Here is a 21076-nt window from a genome sequence, read left to right as displayed (position 1 = left end):
TAGGGTTTTGTGCTATCCTCAGTTTCAGATATACATTAGAACATGGAATTTTGTATCTTCCACAGGTAAGCAGGGAGTATATATTTGATTCTGCTTTTCCATACCATAACTCTTTCAGTTGTTTCCAAAAACAAACTAGCTAGCAGTGATATTTGGGGGTTTTGTTTGTTTGTTGACAACAATGAAATCTTCAACACTAAAAAAAAAACTTAACTTTCCCCAGATCAATTGTATCATCTAAAAATAATCATTGTTGGTGGGAGTGTAAACTTGGAAAACAGTATGGAGGTTTTCAGAAGATTACACATAGAGCTCCCCTATGATCCAGCAATCCCACTTTTCGGCATTTACCCAAATGATCACAAACAAGACCATACTAAAGCTACTAGCCCAACTATGTTTATTGCAGCCTTATTTAAGATATGGAACCAACCTCAGTAGATGAATGGATCAAGAAAATGTGGTATATATGCACAATGGAATGCCTCCATCAGAAAGAATGGCATGGCTCCATTTGTTAGGAAATAGAAAGACTTGGAAAAAATTATAGTAAGTGAAGTAAGCCAGACCCAAAGAAACATAGGTCCCATGGTTTTCCTTATTTGCAATAACTAGTATATGTCTGAGACAAGCAGAAACAGTCAGATAAATTGATGTTAGGCGAAATGAACCCCCAAGATAAGGACTCAAATGGTTTTCCTTTCATGCTATTGTTTCTAACATATTTATAAGATGATTTCTTTGTTGCTTTGTATTTCACTCCCCCATGGTATAACCCCTGTTTTCACTGTATTTGATGTTGGTATAATTTGGGGAGGGGAAGGGAAAAATTGTTTAAATACAGATATAGGTGGATCCATTGCAACAATGAGATGTATAAGACGTTATGTCGAAAAACAAACTTCACAACTTTGGCAGGGGAGATGGGGGGTGGGGGAGATGGGAAGGAATTGAAACAAAGGAGGAGGCAACAATATTTGATAAGAAATGTACTCATTACCTTGCTCATGTAATTGTAACCCCTCTGTACAGTATTTTCACAATTATAAAATCTTCAGAAGTTTTCATCGTGTGTGTGTGTGTGTGTGTGTGCACACGCATGCACATTTGTTTAGGTTAATTGTAAATTGTGTTCACACTGATTATGTTTTTCTTTCTGCTCTTTATTCATTTAGATTACTCAGACTATTTAAAGACAAGTAGACTGTGACTACTTTGCAGTTCTCTGTTAAATGCTGTATTGTCTGTAAAATTTTGCTAAAATAGCAGGTGTCTGAATGCTTGTTAAGAGAACCTCACCCTTTATTGGAATTCTCAGAGGAGCTGATGTGCAGCACTTGGTCTTTGCTGAAGCAAGATTCACAGTGACCTCCATCAGATACTCTTAGATTATCATCCTAAACTGACCTGAAGACCTTGACCTGAAGACTGCAAGCTAAACCTGTCTTCTCATTCTTCCTCCCGGTTCTTGCTTTAGTATGCCCAGCAAACTAGGAACATAATTTATGTTCTTAAGGAGTTGTTTAGAAAATGCAACAGAGTGTCATCTTTGGGGCTGACAATATTTAAAAATATTTTATATCTGGTGCTTTACTTAAAAAACTTGTGTCAACTTTCAGTCATTTTTATAATTTATTATGAAAATTCAAAAATCATCTTTAATTTAAGTAGGGGATGAAAAATACTTCACAATGTGTGAGAGGAATCTGTAGGCAAAGCCAAGGAGTAACACCTAAGTGTTTGAGTGATGAATGTGCTAATGCTGAGATCATGAACAGTGGCCATACATCTCTTTCAAGGGTAGAAACTTGATGCATGGATTTATCTCAGTTGAAGAGTAGGGTTGAGATTAAGCTTTTGGGACAAAACTTCACAGGCAGATTCATTTTAGTTACATTTATGGTTAGTACAATAAGAAGGGGTTCAATGTGTAGAGAAGCCAGTGATTAGAATTTTCTCATGGTAGTCATTTGTTCTTGAAATCAACTCTACCTAAGTTTGCATTAGTCATGTTTTACAGATAAGGAAATGTAGAGTCTGTAGATTCATCAGATTGTCCAGATAATATAGCTAGTAAGTAGAATCCAGTTGTAGAAATGATCTAACTCTCTCTGTGATATTATATATCTATATAATTTATATATTTCCCATGTGCATGATAAGTATTTCTATAGTGTTATAAGACACAGAGACAGGACTGCAAATTCCAAAGAAAAACCTGTGCCATTCATTCTGGATACATCTGCTGTGATATTCAAGTCTGCTATCAGGTACGTGGCTGCCTCCCTTGACACTTTGCTGTCATATAGAGAACCTAATAGCCCAGTATTTCTCCAGTCACTATATTCCGGCATCCATGCATTATGGATTGCTGCCCCATCTGCCAGAATGCTGTCCCCATTTGTGTCTAGAAACTCTACTCAGCTTTCAACATCTCAATTCTCACCTCCTTTCCATGGTAATTTTTGACTCTCTAGATACTAGTGTAAGATCTTCTGATAGCCAGTGAATGTCTGGAACCAAGATCATGTATCAGTGCTGTTCTCCTTAGATGGTTATGACTCTAAATGAGAGAAACATGAACAAGTTGTGGGTGATAAACGTAAGTGTGGTCTCTGCATCAGATGTGCTTCTTACACATTATACTTCCTTTGGAATTCTGTCTATCCCTGGTGCACCAGAATCTTTCACCACCCTCACAACTTCTTGCTCGATAGGGTTTGTGATCTATGCCCATCTAATTCTTTATTTATTTGGCTTGAACCTAAGCCTGGGTGCTGTTTCTGAGAGTCTTTTTCTCAAGGCTAGTGCTCTACTACTTGAGCCACATCCCCATGTTTGGCTTTTTCTGCTTGTGTGTGTGTGTGTGTGTGTGTGTGTGTGTTTTAAATTAGAGGTAAGAGTATCATGGACTTTCCTTCCCAGGCTAGATTAGAATGACAGTCCTCAGATCTCAGCTTCCAGTAGCTAGTATTACAGGCATGAGTCATGGGTGCCTGGTCATTTAATGCTTTTGTAATTTTAAATTTTTTATTGTAAAGATGTTGTGCAGAGGGGTTACAGTTACAATGAGTACATTAATTGTTGATCATTGTTACGCCTTCCCTTGTTGTGGTCCTACTATCCCTTCCCTCCCCACACTCCTCTCCACCCCACTCCCCTGCCTGAAGTTGTAAAATTCATTTCCTATATACTGTCCTGTGGATATCATTGTTGCAATGGGTCATCCTGTGTCCTTGTTTCAGTGTTTGTTATTCCCCGTTCCCTCCCCAGATTAGACATATGTCTGTATATACAAGATGCAGGGTACCAAAATCAAGTATAGTGACAACAGAGGATATACCATAGGGGAAAGAACATACAAAGGAAATTTTTAAAAAAACACATAGTACATCTGACACCACAATTACAAAGTCAGACCTCTTGTATCCATATCTTGGGGTTCATTTCACTTATCTTATATGGTCATATGTACATAGCTTTTGAGCTTTTCAGCTCATCTGATAAGATTATCCTATACTTATACAAATTATTGCAAATAAGGAAAACCAAAGAACCCTGTGTTTAAAAACAATTTTTCATCAGTCGTACATTCTAAGTTCCAAGTCTCTAAATGATTATGGTTATAATTCAGCATTGGGCCAATGGATAATTGTATTACTTTTTCATCTCCAAGTCTCATCATAATTGATGACTCTAGCTCTATTTTTGTCCATGGTCCTGATAGGTAGTTGCTGGAAACTTCGCTCTATCAAAGCATTTAACCTTTAAGACAGCTATGTGATCTGTAAATAGTTGCTAATCCAATATTCTGGCTCCCCAAATAGCTAAGGTTCTCTTAGTTTTGCATGCATTTTAAAAATCTAAGCTAATATGCAAGTGGCCATAAGAAGAATGTCCTTAGCTGGGTATAGGTGGCTCACACCTGTAATTCTAGCTAATCAGGTGGCTGGGATCTGAGGATCATGCTTCGAAGAAGTCTGGGCAGAAAAGTCTATGAGATTCCTATCTCCAATTAACCAACCAAAAGCCAGAGGTAGAGAGGTGGCCCAAGTGGCAGAGTGCCACTTAGTAAAAAAATCTAAGCAACAGTACAAGACCTTAAGTTCAAGCCCCCGTATTAGCACAATAAAGAAGGAGAAGGAGAGTAAGAAGAAAGAGGAGGTAAAACAACAAGAACAACAACAAAGCATAATATCACACAATTATGAACATACCAATGAGCTTTTCTTGGCACCATTTACAGAGGGGAACTTTGAGGCACTGTTTTCCTAGCTGTACTATTACTATGGCATATCTTCTATCTCCCCTTTGCTGTGCTTTCTGAGAAGGAATGATGTGATTGAGCCCAAAGAAGGGTGAATCATTTGTATGATAACTCCTTACAGCCAATCCCGTATAAATACAGCATCATTTAAAATTTTCATAAACCGTAATCCATAATAGCTCCCAAAGCACCAACTATTTCCTCTCCACTACATATCATGCATTTTTTAACTGTCTATAATTACATTGTTAAACAGTAAGCCATTGGGGCCCACTGGAGTAATTAACTCAAAATATTTCAACTTCCATAATATGGAACTAGAAATGATTCTAGTGTGGGAAGTTTATTCATCTGTCCATGAGAGTACCGCAAATTTGGGTCACCCTCCCTCAGGGAGGTAGCAGAAGGGATTAAGTAAAAGGGAAACTCTATTCTGGCAGCATGCTACCATGTTGATATCAGTTGATACAATTCTTGAAAGGGAAGAAGGTCTCAGGCAGGAGGAGGTGGAAGAAAAAAGTGTATATTTCTTCTTCATTCCCTGATTCTCCACTTGAAATTTTTCTAATAAAAAAACAACAACAAAGATATTCCCTCACTGGCATACTCAATATGCCACAACTCTTTCAGTCTGAGAAAAGTCTTGTTTTAGCCTAGTGCGTGTTACTTTTAGAATCCATCCTCTATAAATGGGTATGCTTGTCTTTCAATATCTGTAGGAAGTTGCTTCCTGGACTCCTCTGAATACCAAAATCTGTCCATTTTCAAGTCTCTTATATCAAAGGCTATGGTATTTGTATATAACTTATGCACACCTCCTATATATTTTAAATGTTCTCTAGATCACTTGTACCTAATGCAATGCTAATGTCATATAAATCATTTTATATTGGGATTTTTAAACAATAATAACAAGAGAAAGAAGTCTGTACATGTTCAGTTCAGATGTGATTTTTTCTACATATTTTTGATCTACTATTGATTGAGTCAATAACTGCAAAGCTAATGGAATGGAGAGCCCATGGATTATCTCCACACAGAACATAGGTCAAATGGGTCATACAAAGATAACATTCTGAAACCTTGAAACAATAATCTAGTCTTGAAATGTGTGTGCTAAGAATAACACCTACCATATTTTATTCTGAGAAAAAAATCAATGACAGCTTTGTTTATTTGAGTTATGATCTCCTTACCTGATATCCAAGATAGCTTCAAATTTGTCCTCCAGCATCTCAGATGCTGGGGTTATAGGCATGTGCAACCTGAGTCAGTTTATGGTGGCATTTTGATTCATTTGTTGCCTAAGCTTTTCTTCACTTAAAACTGCTAGGAATTTTCCTTCTATCTAAACTGCTTCCTTTCTTACCACACATTTTTCTTAGAGGTCATTTCTTTATCTTCATACATTATATGCAAGGTATTGAGAAATTGATTGTGTTATATTCACCTCTGCTCACCTGTAGCATGTAAGAGTGTGCTTCCCATGAAGGTAAGTGGATTGATAATGGCCATCCTATAAATAGATCTTGTGTCTCATATTTTACAAAAGTATTTTGAATTTAAAAACTTGCAAACAGCAATAACAAAAAAATAGACAGTAATTTCCAGTGACATTTACATTAGCTTAAATGAAAGGGGATAGAAAATAAGCAAATACTGCCTTTTGAGCAGCTTCGGAAAATGCACTATTGGATAGGGCACTTTGGCAAATATTAAGTGATGGAGACTTGGTATGCCTGTGCTTTTTGTTTTGTGTATTCTGCTGCTGCTCCTGTTTTTGTCCTACTGTTGCTAATCTAATGTTCTTTGTTTTTACATTAGCATTCAGGTATTATAAATATAAACTATAAATATAAACCTTTTATTAAAGTTGGAAGAGAAGGAATGAAAGATGATATGAGATATAAGGAGAGATTGTAGAATAAAATTTGCTTTATAGAGGTTTCCTTGCTTAAGTAAAAAATGTAATTTAGGGTTGTTTTAAATAGAAAGTGAATATCTTTGAAAACATTTTTCTATTTTATACTACCGTTGTTCTTCACATTTCTTAATCCAGCCCCATTCTGGGAGGCATGCACCTGGTAAGTCCTCGTTGTGCACAGACCCATCTCTGCTTCTGCAGATGCTCTTGAAGCTAAAGCAGTCTGCTCACTCTGCTTTGTCAATCCAAACCCTTTAAATTTGTGGACTAATTCAACTTCAGTCCTTCTTAGTTTTTCTATTTTTGCATTACCATATTTTTCTTCCCTTCTCTAAACTCCTCCTATATTTGTATACTTCATTAGAGTACATGACTCCTATGCTGAAATGTCTTTTAATTTTTGTTGATTTTGTTCTTTTGCTTTGTAAACACAGTCATATTTGAAGTTCCTTGTGAGTAGGCATGATAGATCAAGGGATTCAATAACTACTTGTTGGCTGAATGGTTATGGCCTAGTAGTATTGGTTTTAATTTGTAATTATTTAAAGAATTGGAAACTATTAGCAATAATGGATCAGATCATTGTGTATTTTTGAACTTTGTGAATAAGATGATCTCTGTTTCTTTCTGATCATAAAAAGGAAATGCAAATCAAAATGACATTTACATTCTATCTTACTTCATCTTCAAGAAGAGAAGCAACAATAAATGCTGGTGGGGATATGGTGAATAGAAACCCTATTACACTGTTGGTGGGAATTTAAACTAGTGCAACCACTTTAGGAGGAAGTTGAGAGATTCCTCAAATACTAAATATAGAACTACCCTATGATCCAGTGATATCACTCTTGGACATGTACCCAGAATGTTACAAATCATAATATAATAAAAATACATTCATACTCATTGTTGCAGTATTACACACACAGTGGGCTATTATCTGTCAGAAAGAATAATACCTTGTCATTTTCAGTGAGTTGAATAGACCTACAAAAAGTGTTAAATGAAGGTGGCTCAGTGGTAGAGTGCTTGCCTTGCCATGGGTTCGATTCCTTAGCACCACATAAGCAGAGAAAGCTGGCAGTGGCACTGTGGCTCAAATGATAGAGTGCTAGCCTTGAGCTGAAGAGCTGAGGGACAGTGCCCAGGCCCAGAGATCAGGCCCCATGACTGACAAAAGAAAAAAATATGTGTTAAATGAAGAGAATCAGGCTCAAAGAAACAAATGTTTTATCTCATTTGTGGAAGTTAAGTTATAAACATATATGAAAACAGATATGGGTTATCTGCATATATACAGACTAAAGGATGATATACACAGAGGAGGATCCTAATAATGTAACTTCTCTGATCAACTAATAAACAGTTTAACAAATGGATACCAGGAAGCTGAAACATGTGTTTTTGGGGGAAAGGGGGGAACTAAAAGAGGGAAGATTGATAGAGAAGAGAAGGACAGGCAAATATAGTCATTATATTCAACATATGTAAAAACAGAACTACATAACTTGAGAGTATGGGTAGGATTAGGAAAGATGGGGAAGACCAATGGAAGGGGTAACGTTGACCAAGATTACTTATAGGATGATTTGTTCAACACTCATTTGTACAACTTTTTAAAATGAATAAAATGAAATATGTAAAAAGAATGATCTCTACTCAACTCAGCTCAGCCTTTGAAGCCCAAAAGCAACTAGTAGACAATGTGTGAACAAATGGTATAACTTGAATTTTGGTTAAACTTATTTTACAAAACAGGTGCAGAGATTTTAATAGTCTCTATCTTAAAGTCCTGGAAATACTGTTACCTAGAGGATGCCATATAACTGCAGTGTCCAACATAAGGAGCATTTTTCATTCTCCAGTCTAAGAAAAGAATACTACATAATACTCACATGTTTTAAAAATACTCTCATTAATGTTTTTGGTGGTTGATTGGAATTTACTAAAGTCATTACTTTGGATTGTTTAAAAGTAGTAATCCAAGTAACTTCACAACAGTTAAAAATATTAATTGGTTCCAAATTTTTAGAAACATATCAGCATTAAATATCATATATTCATGTTCTTGTATCTATTTCAGAAAGAATGCTAAAGAAATCTTTGATTTTCTCAATATGTATTTAAGACTATCCTACATAAAAGTTGGCATTTTGTTAGATGTTGGAACTTTCTAGAAGTGAGAAAAGACTGAGCTGTAGGGTGTCAATGACAACATTGTTTATCACAAAGTAAATTTAGGGACACTTAATATTTTATCAATATTAAAGTGATCCTGAAGAATTTTTTATTATTTGGGATGATATTCTACATAGTTAATAAAATGTATTCCAATGTATTTATTATAGGTATTCTTTAACATGCTTAAAAATGTATAAATAAATATAAATAGAAAAGCATAAAGATAATATTGATCAAAATAATAACACTAAATTTAGAATTTCGAATGGTGGAATTCCAAATGATCTAGTCACCTTTTTGCTTCATAGTTTTCCAAAATAACCATAACTAATTTATTTTAAGTCAAAATTGGAATAGACATTTTAATTATGAAAATTTGCCAACAGTAAAGCATAGTCGTCTAAAACGAAAATTAAGGTAACTTGCAGCTAGAAAAAAAAAAACAAACAGAAATTCTTGTTTTTTTTTTTTTTTTTGATGTCAGTCCTGGGACTTAAACTGGGTGTTGTCCCTGAGCTTTATTGCTCAGGGTGCTCTGCTAGTTGAACTCCTTCTGGCTTTTTTGGGGGGTCATTTATTGGAGATAAAAGTCTCATGGACTTTACTTCTTGGGTTAGCTTTGGACTATAACTCTCAGATTTCAGCCTCCAGAATTAAGTAGGGGCTAGGGTTATATACATGAGCCACTGGCACCTGGCTAACATAGAAATTTTCATTTCAGTAAAATTGCTACTGAGTTGGCTATAAAATATTTACCTATCTTTATGTAATTCAACTATTAAAATCTTTCTCCATCAACCAGAATATTGTGTAGAATAGAATTGTATTCATATAATTTCAACCAGAAAGTCCTTTGTTTCAACCCTTCTTAATCTCCAAATTCCCTTTGCAGTCATAGTCCATTCAGTCTTATGAACATAATTGAATCTTCCTTTGATGATTCAGTGTGTTTCCAGACCTCAGGATTGTAATGCGGACCATCAATTATCATCATATAGGACAAAAGATACAGATGTAGATCTGTAGAAGAATGTTGAGGTAAATGTGAAATGATTCCAAGATAACCTCTGGAAATTACTTTGCTGAATAAATCCCTTATGTCAGTGAGATTTGTTGTGTCTTTTTTTGTTGTTGTTAAAGGCTGGCTTAGTTCATGGGATGGGGAAGAGAGAGACAGAGACAGAGAGACAGAGACAGAGACAGAGGGACACACAGAGAGGGGTAATAAAGAGATAACCCAGTGATTTGAACTTTCTAGTTAATAAGAACCTTGTAATGTCAGATTATGATCCCATGCCTTCTCTTTTCCTTTCTATTTGCACTCTCCCTAGAGTGTCTATTATAGTTCAGTTAATTAATTAATAAGCTTTTGTATATCACCCAATGTATTTACTTGTAGATTTTTTTTAATTTTTTTTTTAAATTTTAAGAGTACCTACTCTAAGCTGGATATAGTAGCTCATGCTGAAATGTCAGCCAGGGCTGAGAGTTGAGGCTAGCCCAAGCAGATGTTGGCAAAAAAACCCTTTTTGGACCATAGCTGGTCATTATGGTATGTAACTGTCATTTTAGCCATGATGGAGGCTGAGAGCAGGAGGACCATATTTCCAGGTCCAATTTAGCATAAAAGCTCAGGAGACCCCATCTTCATTGGAGAAGCTGGGTGTGGTGACACGGGCCTGCACCTGAGCTATAGCAGGAAGCTTAAATAGGAGGATTGCAGTTCAGGTGCAGACCTAGGCAAAAAGCAAGACTCAATCTCAAGGGTGTGAAAAAGGGGTTGTAGGTGCAGCTCAGTAGTGTAAGATCTGCCTAGCAAGCTCTAGTACGGAGAAGGAAAGAAACAGGAAAGATATAAAGAAGAGAAACATAGTGCTTATCCTTCTTGGAACAAAGTTGTGAAAGCTTTTAAAAAATATTTTGGTTAATCATTCTAACATCTACCTCGTTTCATGAATTATGTCTGTTCATTGCCTTTTCCCCTGAAAGTTGTTAAGAATTTTCCTCTGTTTTCTTGTGTATCCTAAGCAATATATTCTGGACACTTTTATGATTGTTCTGAACACTGACAAAAGTTATTTCTTTTGTTTTAGCAATTAGCCTGGTTTGAATGAACATGAATCTCATCTTCCTGTCTCCTGGAATAGTTCTGGCAAAGTAATTACTTAATAAATATTAGTCAGTGAATTGAAAATGGCAATTGGAAGTGGTGACACTGGTCAAGATGCATCGGACACAGAAATTGACGTGTCGAAATACCCTTGTACAAATATTGTAAAGACATTTATTGCACCAAAATTAGGAGCCTAATAATTTAGAATGACTTAAACTGTTAGGACTCATACAAAAACAAAACTCTATTTAATAGTGCCTATTTATAATAATTAATGACATTAGTCCAAGAAAAAATTACTTAATGTCCAATTTATTTCATTGAACGAGAGACTTCAGTCAAAGCTTGCCTAAGTTGTTGGCTTATGTCCAAGTGAAAAAAATACAAAATCATAAAATCAGAGGGGCTGAGACATGCCTCCAGGATTCCCCACTACCTGTACATCTGGGCTAGTGCCCATTCTGTGTGGTCAAACACCTGTTAATGTAAAAGCATACATAGAAGAAGGTAGCTGTCAAAGCTGAGCATGCATCAGAGTCAGCAGCAAGATTATTTAGCACACTGCCTATGCCCTACTCCATAGTTTCTGAGTTATAGGGATCAGAGGGGAAATAATTTGCATTTCTATCAAGTTTCCAGTGATGCTGATGCTACTGGATCAGGACTATACTTTGAGGCTTATTGTTCTAAAGAGAATATTAGTTGGCATATCTCCACTAGTGAAACTGGGCTAATCATTACTCTATACTAATTCACTTCCTCTTAGACATGTGCTGTAAATAAATAATTAAATCTCATCTATCAGTCATACACAATAGGTTCCCCATCGATATCCCTTGGGAGATGGAGATTGGGAAAATTGCATATGGAGGCAAGCTGGAGAAATCAAGTTTCTGAAACTATCTCAAGCAATAAAAAAGTGGGGTGTGGTGGTTCAGGCCTGTCATAGGACATATAAATAGAAGAATTGTGATCCGGGCTGCCACAGCATAAATGTAAAACCTATTCAAAAAAGTGAAAGCAAAAGAGCTGGGAAGCATGACTTAAGTGGTAGAATGGTAGAATGCCTGCCTTGCAAGTACAAAGCTCTGAGTTTAAACTTCAGTACTGAAAAAAATATATTCATGTAGGATTAGAGTTAAGAAAAAGTGAATTATGCATTCAAAGAGATTGTGCTTGAAATCTTAGATTCTGCACTTACTAATAGAATCATTATAGGGATTTTTGCTGTTGCTTTTTGTATGTCTCAAGTATATAAAAGAAGTGCTTTTGTTGGGTTGTCAAAGTTCAGGGAAGTTTAGTCTTTGTAAGTCTTTCTATCCTTGGCTGTGGGTGAGACTCTGGATGCAATGGATATTTTGACATTGCCTACAATTACCAACACAATGCAAGGACATGAAAGAGGCCTTTCCAGACTGAAAAGGCCAACTAATGTGTCTTAAATAGTATAAGGTATTAAGGGAGAAGAAGAGAGGGTAGAGAGTGAAGGTTATCAGAAGAGTCTAGATGAATCAAACAACTTAGTGCATAGTTGAAATGAGAGTAGACCCGAATCCAGTTTAAAAAAAAAAAAAAAAGCCCAGTACAGATAAACAAAAATAACTAACTTATCTTCTATACTTTCTGTGCTCTACTTCTATGAATTCATTTACCACATGACATTTACCACGGTGTACACTACGAATGGCAGAGGTGAGGTGTGATCTCTGACCCACTGCTTTTGTCTAATGCACTATGTTGTCTGTTTAAAATATGTGTTCAGTACATGTTAATTCCCTGCCTACTTTTTCTTCTGAAACATACGGTATTACAGAATATTTTTGGTATTTTTGGTTGGTATCTGTGTGGTTTGTGTGTGTGTGTGTGTGTGCGTGTGTGTGTGTGTGCGTGTGTGTGTGTGTGCGTGCGCATGTCATTACTGGAGCTTGAACTCAAGGCTTGGGAACTATCCTTTAGCCTTTGTGTCCAATACTGGCATGCTACCACTTAACCCCCAACTCTTCTGGCTTTCTGGCATTGAACTGCAATCCTCAGATCTCAATCTCCTGAGTAGCTAGGATTACAGGGGTGAGCCACTGCTACCCAGCTTCCAACTAAAGATCACTAGCAAGAGATTTCCATTCTATTTTCTATGTAAGAATACAAAGGCTTAGCAAAAATAAGAGGCCTGCCTTGATTCTGCATTCACAGGATCTTATTTGCTGGACTATGCAGAAAGCCTGGTTTCTGATAAGTTTAATTTGGCTATCAAGGCCAATGTGTATCTCTCTTCCAGATAGATCCCACTAGTTCTGGAACATTTCTATTTTGTTACCATAGCACAGAATTTTCCTGCAACTCAATTAGTTTAACTTTTCTGTTGTTCTCTGCCAATATGATTAGTCTATAGTTGTAACTTCCTGGAAATGAATCATTATGTTTCTTGGTTTCTTTATCATCATCTTTGTCTTTTTCCTACTTAAATCTATTCCATTAGTTTTCTCTGAAGTAATGGATGGATATGTGATTGACTCTCTTAGAATTATAATTAAGAAAGGTGATCTTTCATATACCACTCAAATTTTTTTTTTTGGGTCCGGTTGTGGGTCCTAAATTCTGGGCCTGGGCACTGTCCCTCAGCTCTTCAGCTCAAGGCTAGCACTCGACCACTTGAGCCACAGTGCCACTTCCAGCTTTTTTCTTTTTGCTTATGTGGTGCTGAGGAATCGAACCCAGGGCCTCAGGCATGCAAGGCAAGCGCTCTACCACTGAGCCACCTTCCCAGCCCCCCACTCAATTGTTAAAATTAACTATTCCTGAGATAGGACACTCATGTAATTTGTACAAAGTAAGATTATGCATATATATATATGCACAAAAATGGGTATATAAATTTTATATGTAAAATATGTACCTATTTTGTTTTATATATATATATATATATATATATATATATATATATCTTGAGTATATCTTACATGAAATATTCTCCTGCCTCTCTATATGTAGGAGGCTATGTGTACACACAGATGCCCATACAGTGTAGAAATTAGGAGAATATTGTGGCTTTTTTTCTTGAGTTTGTCATACTGAGAACCCTGTAGCAGCGACTTAAAGAAGACCCTGTTCTTTCCCTAAAGAAGGTGTACTTTGGAGTTAAGGAACTGGGAAGAGCAGGGTAAACATTGCTAACCCTAAGATGCTGGTAAAGTGAAACTGGAACATAAAAGTTGGTTATTAAGTATCCGGAAGAGATGCTTCAGGAAAAATCTGCTTGCTCTCTTTTCTTTAGTGTAGACAGATTGAAGTACAGGGGTCTTTTCAGGGGAACAAATACTGAAATTCCCTTCTAGCAACAACAGCTACATGAAAATCAATCAGGACATTGGGTAAGAGAGGTCTGATATCCTGGTGGTCAAGATATATATTAGGTTTATTGTCTCATTTTATTTTACTCTTTGTCTTTCCTTTTCATTCATTATCCCACAGTGTAATTCTCCTCAGATCCTTTAGCATTCTAATGCTATTTTTTTTCATCAAGCAAGGAGACAATATTCTCATACCTTTCACAAAAGAAAAGTCTTAAGCTCATAAGGAAACATTTTTCCCCCACACATTGACAGACACCATGCATGAACACCAGTCTCAGTATTTGCTGATGCAGTTGAACTCTGGTTCAGATTAACCACATTTTCAAGGTGATATTAATTGCAGTTCAAAAATTCTTGTATAATTTGTGGAGGGGAAGGGGAAAAACAAGTCGTTTAAGTAGGGATACAGGTGGACCCGTTGCAACAATGAGAAGTCCAAGTCCTTATGTCGAAAACGAACTTTACAACTTTGGTAGTGGGGGGGGGGCGGAGAGGACTGGGTGGGAGGGCGGGGTGGGAGGGGAGGATGGGATGGGATGGGAAGGTGAAACAAAGGAGGAGGCTGCAGTGCTTGATAAGAAATGTACTCATTATCTTGCCCATGTAATTGTAACCCCTCTGTACAGTATTTTCACAATTAAAAATCTTCTGTCCAAATTTCTTTTTTTTCCTACACACCTGTCTTGGATATTCATGTTTCTACCACACATAATCACTGAGAAATGTGAAATTAAAGTACTAGATTATTAATGAGGTATATATTTACTAAGTTATGAAATCTTCATATACTTAAGTAGTTTTATCATGATAATGCTTGGGTATTTTGTTTCCACATTACCCTGAATGGTTAAGCTAATACCTTTTATAAATTACCTACATGTTTTTCCTTTCCTGATGTATGTATTTATTTTCAGATAACTACCTTGCAAGCTGATAATGTTTTACCCCACCAGAACAACCTTCTATCTAATGAGATAAGTAGGAAATTGCAGGCTTTACTTTGTTATGCATTGGAAGGAATTAAAAGACTGAGGAATAAAACTTCTATAGCTGGCTATATTTGGAATAGGTAACCTGTTAAGCAGCATATCCATCAATGCCTTGTTATTATTTTGTCAGTTGTTTTATGGAGAGACTCCCATCTGTGAGAGAATGAGAGAAAAATTTCTTTCTCACATTTTTCATATTTTTGTTCCTTCTTTTTCTACTGCTAGAGGTGGAACTCAGGGCTTTACATATGGTTGTCAAGCTATCCACCCTTAATCCATCCAGAAACAAACAAACAAAAAATACTTTGTTAGCTGGGCACCAGTGGCTCACACCTGTAATCCTAGATACTCAGGAAGCTGAGATCTGAGGACTGCAGTTCAAAACCAGCCCAGGCAGGAAAGCCCATGTGACTGTGACTTTTATCTCTAATTAACCACCAGAAAACCGGAAGTGGTGCTGTGGTTGAAAGTGGTAGAGTGGGAACTTTGAGCAAAAAACAAAACAAAACAAACAAACAAACAACTTAGGGACAGTGCCGAGGCCCTGAGTTCAAGCCCCATGACCAAAAACAAAAAAAAACAAGGAAGTCAGAAGGAAAAATCTGGGATATGGACATTGCCTACATCATCCTATTAGTCCTAGTGATTATCTCCAGACAGCTTGGGAGCTAATGGAGTAGATTTGGTGACTAACAAGGGTTTAAGAAGCCCCAGAGAGGGAAAATATTTGGAAAAGGGTCTTTTTTAAGGTATTAAAATAACATCACATTTTTTATTTCACAATGATCCACATTTGTAAGTTATTTTCTACTTAAGCTGAAGGGATTTAAAAGAAAGACCCCAAAGCTTATCATTTCAGTCTCTCCTCCAAATGGATAATACCTCACAATGTAATCTTGTCTCCCTGAGCACAAGTTGGTGTTGTACCATCACCATTTACATTCATTATCCAATTGAATGAACAAAGGAAAACTGTCATCCAGAATCACAGAATTTCTGGTTTCAAACCTGGAATGTGAATGGTTGAAGATTGCCTTCTTTCACATTTAGATTTGTTCCTCGCTGGCTTTTTAGATTAATTTATGATACATCTTTTTTTTTCTAGTTACAAAACTATTAGAATCAAAATCTATTCTGGCTATACATGTCTGAAAACTCCAGTCATGAAATTAGTGTCAGATATCTTAGAGTAATAGAACATTATCCCACAGCTAGCTGACTTTGAGTAACAATGCAGACTTCTCTGTGAAGCCAGTGAATTCCTTTTCTTAGTTTTATCCATGTTTTTTTTTTTCGTATCTATGGTCACTTGAGTTGTTCCTATAACATCCACACTAAAACTCAGGGAACTTGTCTATGGGACAGTCTCTAGAATGAGCTCCCTTTTTCAGATTAACCTGGGAATCTGAAAATAAGCACAAAGGTATTGCTCATTGCCTTTCCCTTGGCTTTCTTTCCACTTCTAGCAATGTATTCAAGCCATGGCCATCGACTGATCTTATGTCAGAGCAAGATCACCTAAAGACCTTGAGCATGCATATTTTCGTGTGACAGATTCTTGATGCCTCTGAGAATGTACAGGGAAGACTTTTACAGCTTTCCTGTTTGTAGCAATGCTTTGAGATCTTAAATATTTAAATGATCTATGGAAACTGAGGTGCCCACAGCCACTCATCAGCACCACTTTTGACTTTCAACGTCCCCCTCTGTTAATAGAGGATGCTGTGATGTGCTGTTGAACCTCCCCCTCCTACCCCAGGGTGACTTCTCATTCTTACCTCTAGTTCTGAGAGTATGGACAAAATTGCAGCCCTCTCTAGGAATTGTCATCAACTAAAGAATCTTCCCTAAGTTTGTCACTCTTTTCAGGACAAGCCTACAACCAATGGCTATGTCAATGAGGGTATGAAATCCTGGTTTTATTATCCAGTTAGAGATGATTCTACCAGACCATTCTAATTCTAGAATTCCCCTTCCTAATTCTGCTGGTGCTCTCCAGAGTACCTTTCCCAACACATTTCCTGCATATTACATGTGAATTGCTATCTCTGTCTGTGAATACATACATTGTAATAGCTACTCCATGAAATAAATTCAATATGGTATCTCTTGTTTGTTCTGACCCTCATAACCTACCTAAATATCTTTCTCTCCTCTGGCTGAGATTTATCATTATAGTCCTAGTTGTTAGGATAGGTTCTATTATCAACCTGTAGGTATTCTTCCACTTAACATTGACTATTGCCTGCTACTTACACCATGTGCCCACTTTATTGGATTCCCTCAGACACCAGCATCTACTAGGATCAGACACTTTGGAAGCCTCTTTGTGCAATGCATTTCTTGCTACCAGCTCTAATGCTGAATCACGGGTGCCCACTCTGATTTTAATATGATCCTGGATTGTTGTTTTCCTTTCCTCATTTTAGTTGCCTAACACCTTGAAAGCAGCCTGGGAAATGGTTTATTATGCTACAAATATAATGAATTTAAGTAACATTAAATCATCTTAGTTTGAAAATCTGTATGTATGTGTGTGCATGTGCCTGTGCCAGGCTTGGGTTTGAACTCATAGCTTGGGCACTGTCCCTGAGCTTTTATCACTTGAGCCACATAACCACTGGCTTTTTGTGGTGACTAATGGGAGGTAAGAGTCTCACCTCAAGTTGGCTTTGACCTTTGTTCCTATTTCAGACTCCTACACACCTACGACAACAAGCCACTGGTGCCCTGCTGAAAAATCTTTTAATGAGATATAGAACTGAAGATCATCTAAAAGAACTCAAAATCCCAGAATTATTCATAGCAAAGTGATGATCTCATAACCTGAAGACCCTATGGATTACTTCCTGCAAAATAGCCATTATTTGCTCAATTCTGCTCAAATGTTGGTCATCTCTTCCCATTGAGTCTCAGAAAAATATTTAGAAGATATAACCTTAAAATGATTTCAGATTAAACCTCACCACTGTTAAAACATAAATTGAGATAACCACTCTGAGGTGAACGAATCCTAGGTAACTAGAATAGTTTATAAAATAGATAGGTCTTTTATAATATTCACTCTGATTTTAATACATACTTTTCTCTCTTGACTCCTACCTCGACAATTCCCACCAAATCACAAAAATCTTTTTTTCAGAGTGACTATGGCAATGCTTCTTATATTAAAAATCAACTCAAAGCCAGGCACTAGTGGCTCACCCTAGGATTACAGAATCCTAGCAACTCAGGAGGCGGAGATCTGAGGATAATAGTTCAAAGTCAGCCCTGTCAGGAAAGACCATGAGACTCTTATCTCCAAATAACTACCAGAAAACCAGAAGTGATTCTGTGTTAGAGTACTACCCTTGAGCAAAAGAACTCATGGACAGTACCCAGGTCTAGAGTTCAAGCACCATAACAAGAAGGAAGGAAAGAAAAAGAAAGGAAAGAGAGAAAGAAAGAAAGAAGGAAGGAAGGAAGGAAGGAAGGAAGGAAAGAAAGAAAGAAAGAAAGAAAGAAAGAAAGAAAGAAAGAAAGAAAGAAAGAAAGAAAGAAAGAAAGAAAGAAAGAAAGAAAAGGAAGGAAGGAAGAAAGAAAGGGGAAGAAAGAAAGAAGTAAGAGAGAAAGAAAGGAAAGAAAGAAGTGAGAGGGAAAGAAAGGGAAGGAAAAATGAGAAAGAAGGAGGAAGGAAGGAAGGAAGAGAAAGAGAAAGAACAAAGTCAAAAATCAGTATCATGAGCTTTCTCATGAGAAGGGATAGACAATTTCATTGGAACGGAGTCTCTTCTTAGTCCCCATAACAGAACATATCTCATTTAGCACTCCACGTTTGCAATATTTTTACTTTCTGAGAGAGAATGGGAGTTTGAGAAAGAAGGTGGAAAAGTAAGCATGCATTTAGGCATGGGAGACTTGCAGTAAGTGTTATGTCTCTACTTTGCTCCATTCTCCAATGAGCTACATTGGCAAGGGCTAACTGATGATTCTGATTCATCCGGAGTCATTGTGTTGTTTTTTAATTTAATGTAAAGCTGTCTGAAGCACTGAGCTGGTGGTAAGGAAGCCATTTTTCTCAGTGGTAAGGAAGTATACTTCCTGAAAACAGAAAGAAAGATGAGACTTTTTCAGATGTGGGTTCTTCTAACACGAGTCATTTTTAAATTGCTTCTATAGTTTAGCAATTAAGCTTTTAATTTGTCTTTCATTGTATCAATGTATGAACACTCCAGATTTTCTTTGTCTTATTCTTACTGAATCTCCTAGTCATCAATTATGCTTCCTTCAGTTCTAATTATCTTAATGAATTATATGTAGGGAATACATAGATACACCAGCAAGCACACACACACACACACACACACACACACACACACACACTTTTCTAACTACTTGAATATTTGCGTTGAGCTAGTAACTCACACTAAGATGAATACCAAAGGAATCAAACTAGAGAATCACATGAATTATAAATTGCACTGTCATAAATAACTTGTAACCAAACCTTTATTTTCTCATGCGTGGTGTCACATTGTCATCAGAGCATAAGGGAGACACCAAGACTCTAAAACAGCTTCAGGAACCTAATGGCTTAGTGACTCAGCCAAAGGAAGGAGGCCATCAGTTATAACCTACCCTACTACAGCAGTCCTTTTGCTATTGGCAGTACTGAACTTGAACTCAGGGCCTTCCTTCTTTTACATTTTATTATAAAGATGATGTACAGGGGGTTACAGTTACATGAGTCAGGTAATGAATACATTTTCTTTCCTAGGTTTCCCTTCCTGACTTCCCTCCGCATAAAGTTGTGCAGTTCATTTCCAATATAGTGTCTTCTGAGTTTTACTGCTGAATTGGATTCCCCTTTGCCCCACCTTTTCTGCGATTCCTCTTACCCTCTTCAAATCAGATAACCATATACAAGACAAAGCCTACAGAAATAAAAAATTTCAGCAGATATGAATAAACCAAAGATAAAATGAAGGAAGACAAGAAAGAAAGAAGAAAGTGAAAAAAGAAAGAACCACAAAGAGTATAATAAAAAACCTCTTGTATCTATTTCTTGACGTTCATTTTCATAAGCACCATTTTGTATGATCATATACACATAGCTTCTTGGCTGGTTTTCCCTGCCACTTGAGTCATGTTTCCAACCATTTTTGACTTTAGTTATTTGTCAAATACAGTCTTTTATTTTGCACAGGGCCTGCCCTTGGACAAATCCTTGAGCATGCACAACCATAACTGGCTTGTTTATATATTTTTTAAATAAGTTTTTTATTGTGAAAATACAGTTGCATGAGCAAGGTAATGAGTACATTTCTTATCAAGCATTGTTGCCTCCTCCTTTATTTTTCCCCTACCATCCCTTCCATCTCCACAACTACACTCCCCACCCCCTACCCCCCAGTCCTATATTGTAAAGTTCTTTTTTCAACATAGCGTCTTGTACATCTCATTGTTGCAATGGGTAAACCTGTATCCCTATTTAAACAAATCATTTTTTTTCCTTCCGCTCCCCAAATTATACCAACATCAAATACAGTGAAAACAGGGGTTATACCAAGGGAGAGGGACATACAAGAACAAAGAAATATCTTATAAATATGTTAGACACAATAGCAAGCAAGAAAAAAACATTTGAGTCCTTAATTTGGGGTTCATTTCACTTAACACCAACTTATCGGATGACCCAGCTATCCCACTTTTGGTCATTTACCCAAATGATCACAAACAAGAGCATACTAAAGCTACCAGCACAATTATGTTTATTGCAGCATTATTTACCATAGCTAAGTTATGGAACCAACCCAGATGCCCCTCAGTAGATGACTGGATCAAGAAAATGTATATATACACAATGGAATTCTATGTCTCCATCAGAAAGAATGACATTGCCCCATTTGTTAAGAAATGAAAAGACTTGGAAAAAATTATATTTTTTTTTGTGCTTTGTTTCATTTTTTTTTAATTTAATTTAATTTTATTTGTGAACATACTGTACAGAGGAGTTACAGTTACATGGGCAGGATAATGCGTACATTTCTTACCAAGCATTGCAGCCTCCTCCTTTGTTTATCCTTCACATCCCTTCCCAGCCTCCCCCCTCCCCCCCTAATCCCAATCCTTCTCCTTCCCCCCCCCTCCCCCCCCCCCCCCCCCCCCGCACCAACGTTGTAAAGCTCGTTTTGGACATGACAACTTGTACTTCTCATTGTTGCAACAGGTCCACCTGTATCCTTAAACAACTGGTTTTTCCCCATCTCCTCC

At 36.9% G+C, this 21076-nt stretch overlaps 1 protein-coding gene across 1 annotated transcript in view; it reads left to right on the top strand.

Annotated features, from left to right (window-relative positions):
- Nucleotides 1-21076, top strand: part of Nckap5 (NCK associated protein 5) — a gene marked incomplete at its 5' end in the record, with an annotated part of 649445 nt that overhangs the window by 210990 nt on the left and 417379 nt on the right. The gene's annotated exons all lie outside the window — the stretch shown is intronic.

The sequence above is a fragment of the Dipodomys spectabilis genome, unplaced genomic scaffold, assembly GCF_019054845.1.
Source record: "Dipodomys spectabilis isolate Male_0828 unplaced genomic scaffold, ASM1905484v1 ptg000094l, whole genome shotgun sequence".
In the NCBI taxonomy this organism is placed as follows: domain Eukaryota; kingdom Metazoa; phylum Chordata; class Mammalia; order Rodentia; family Heteromyidae; genus Dipodomys; species Dipodomys spectabilis.
This window is presented reverse-complemented; position numbering and strand designations above follow the sequence as displayed.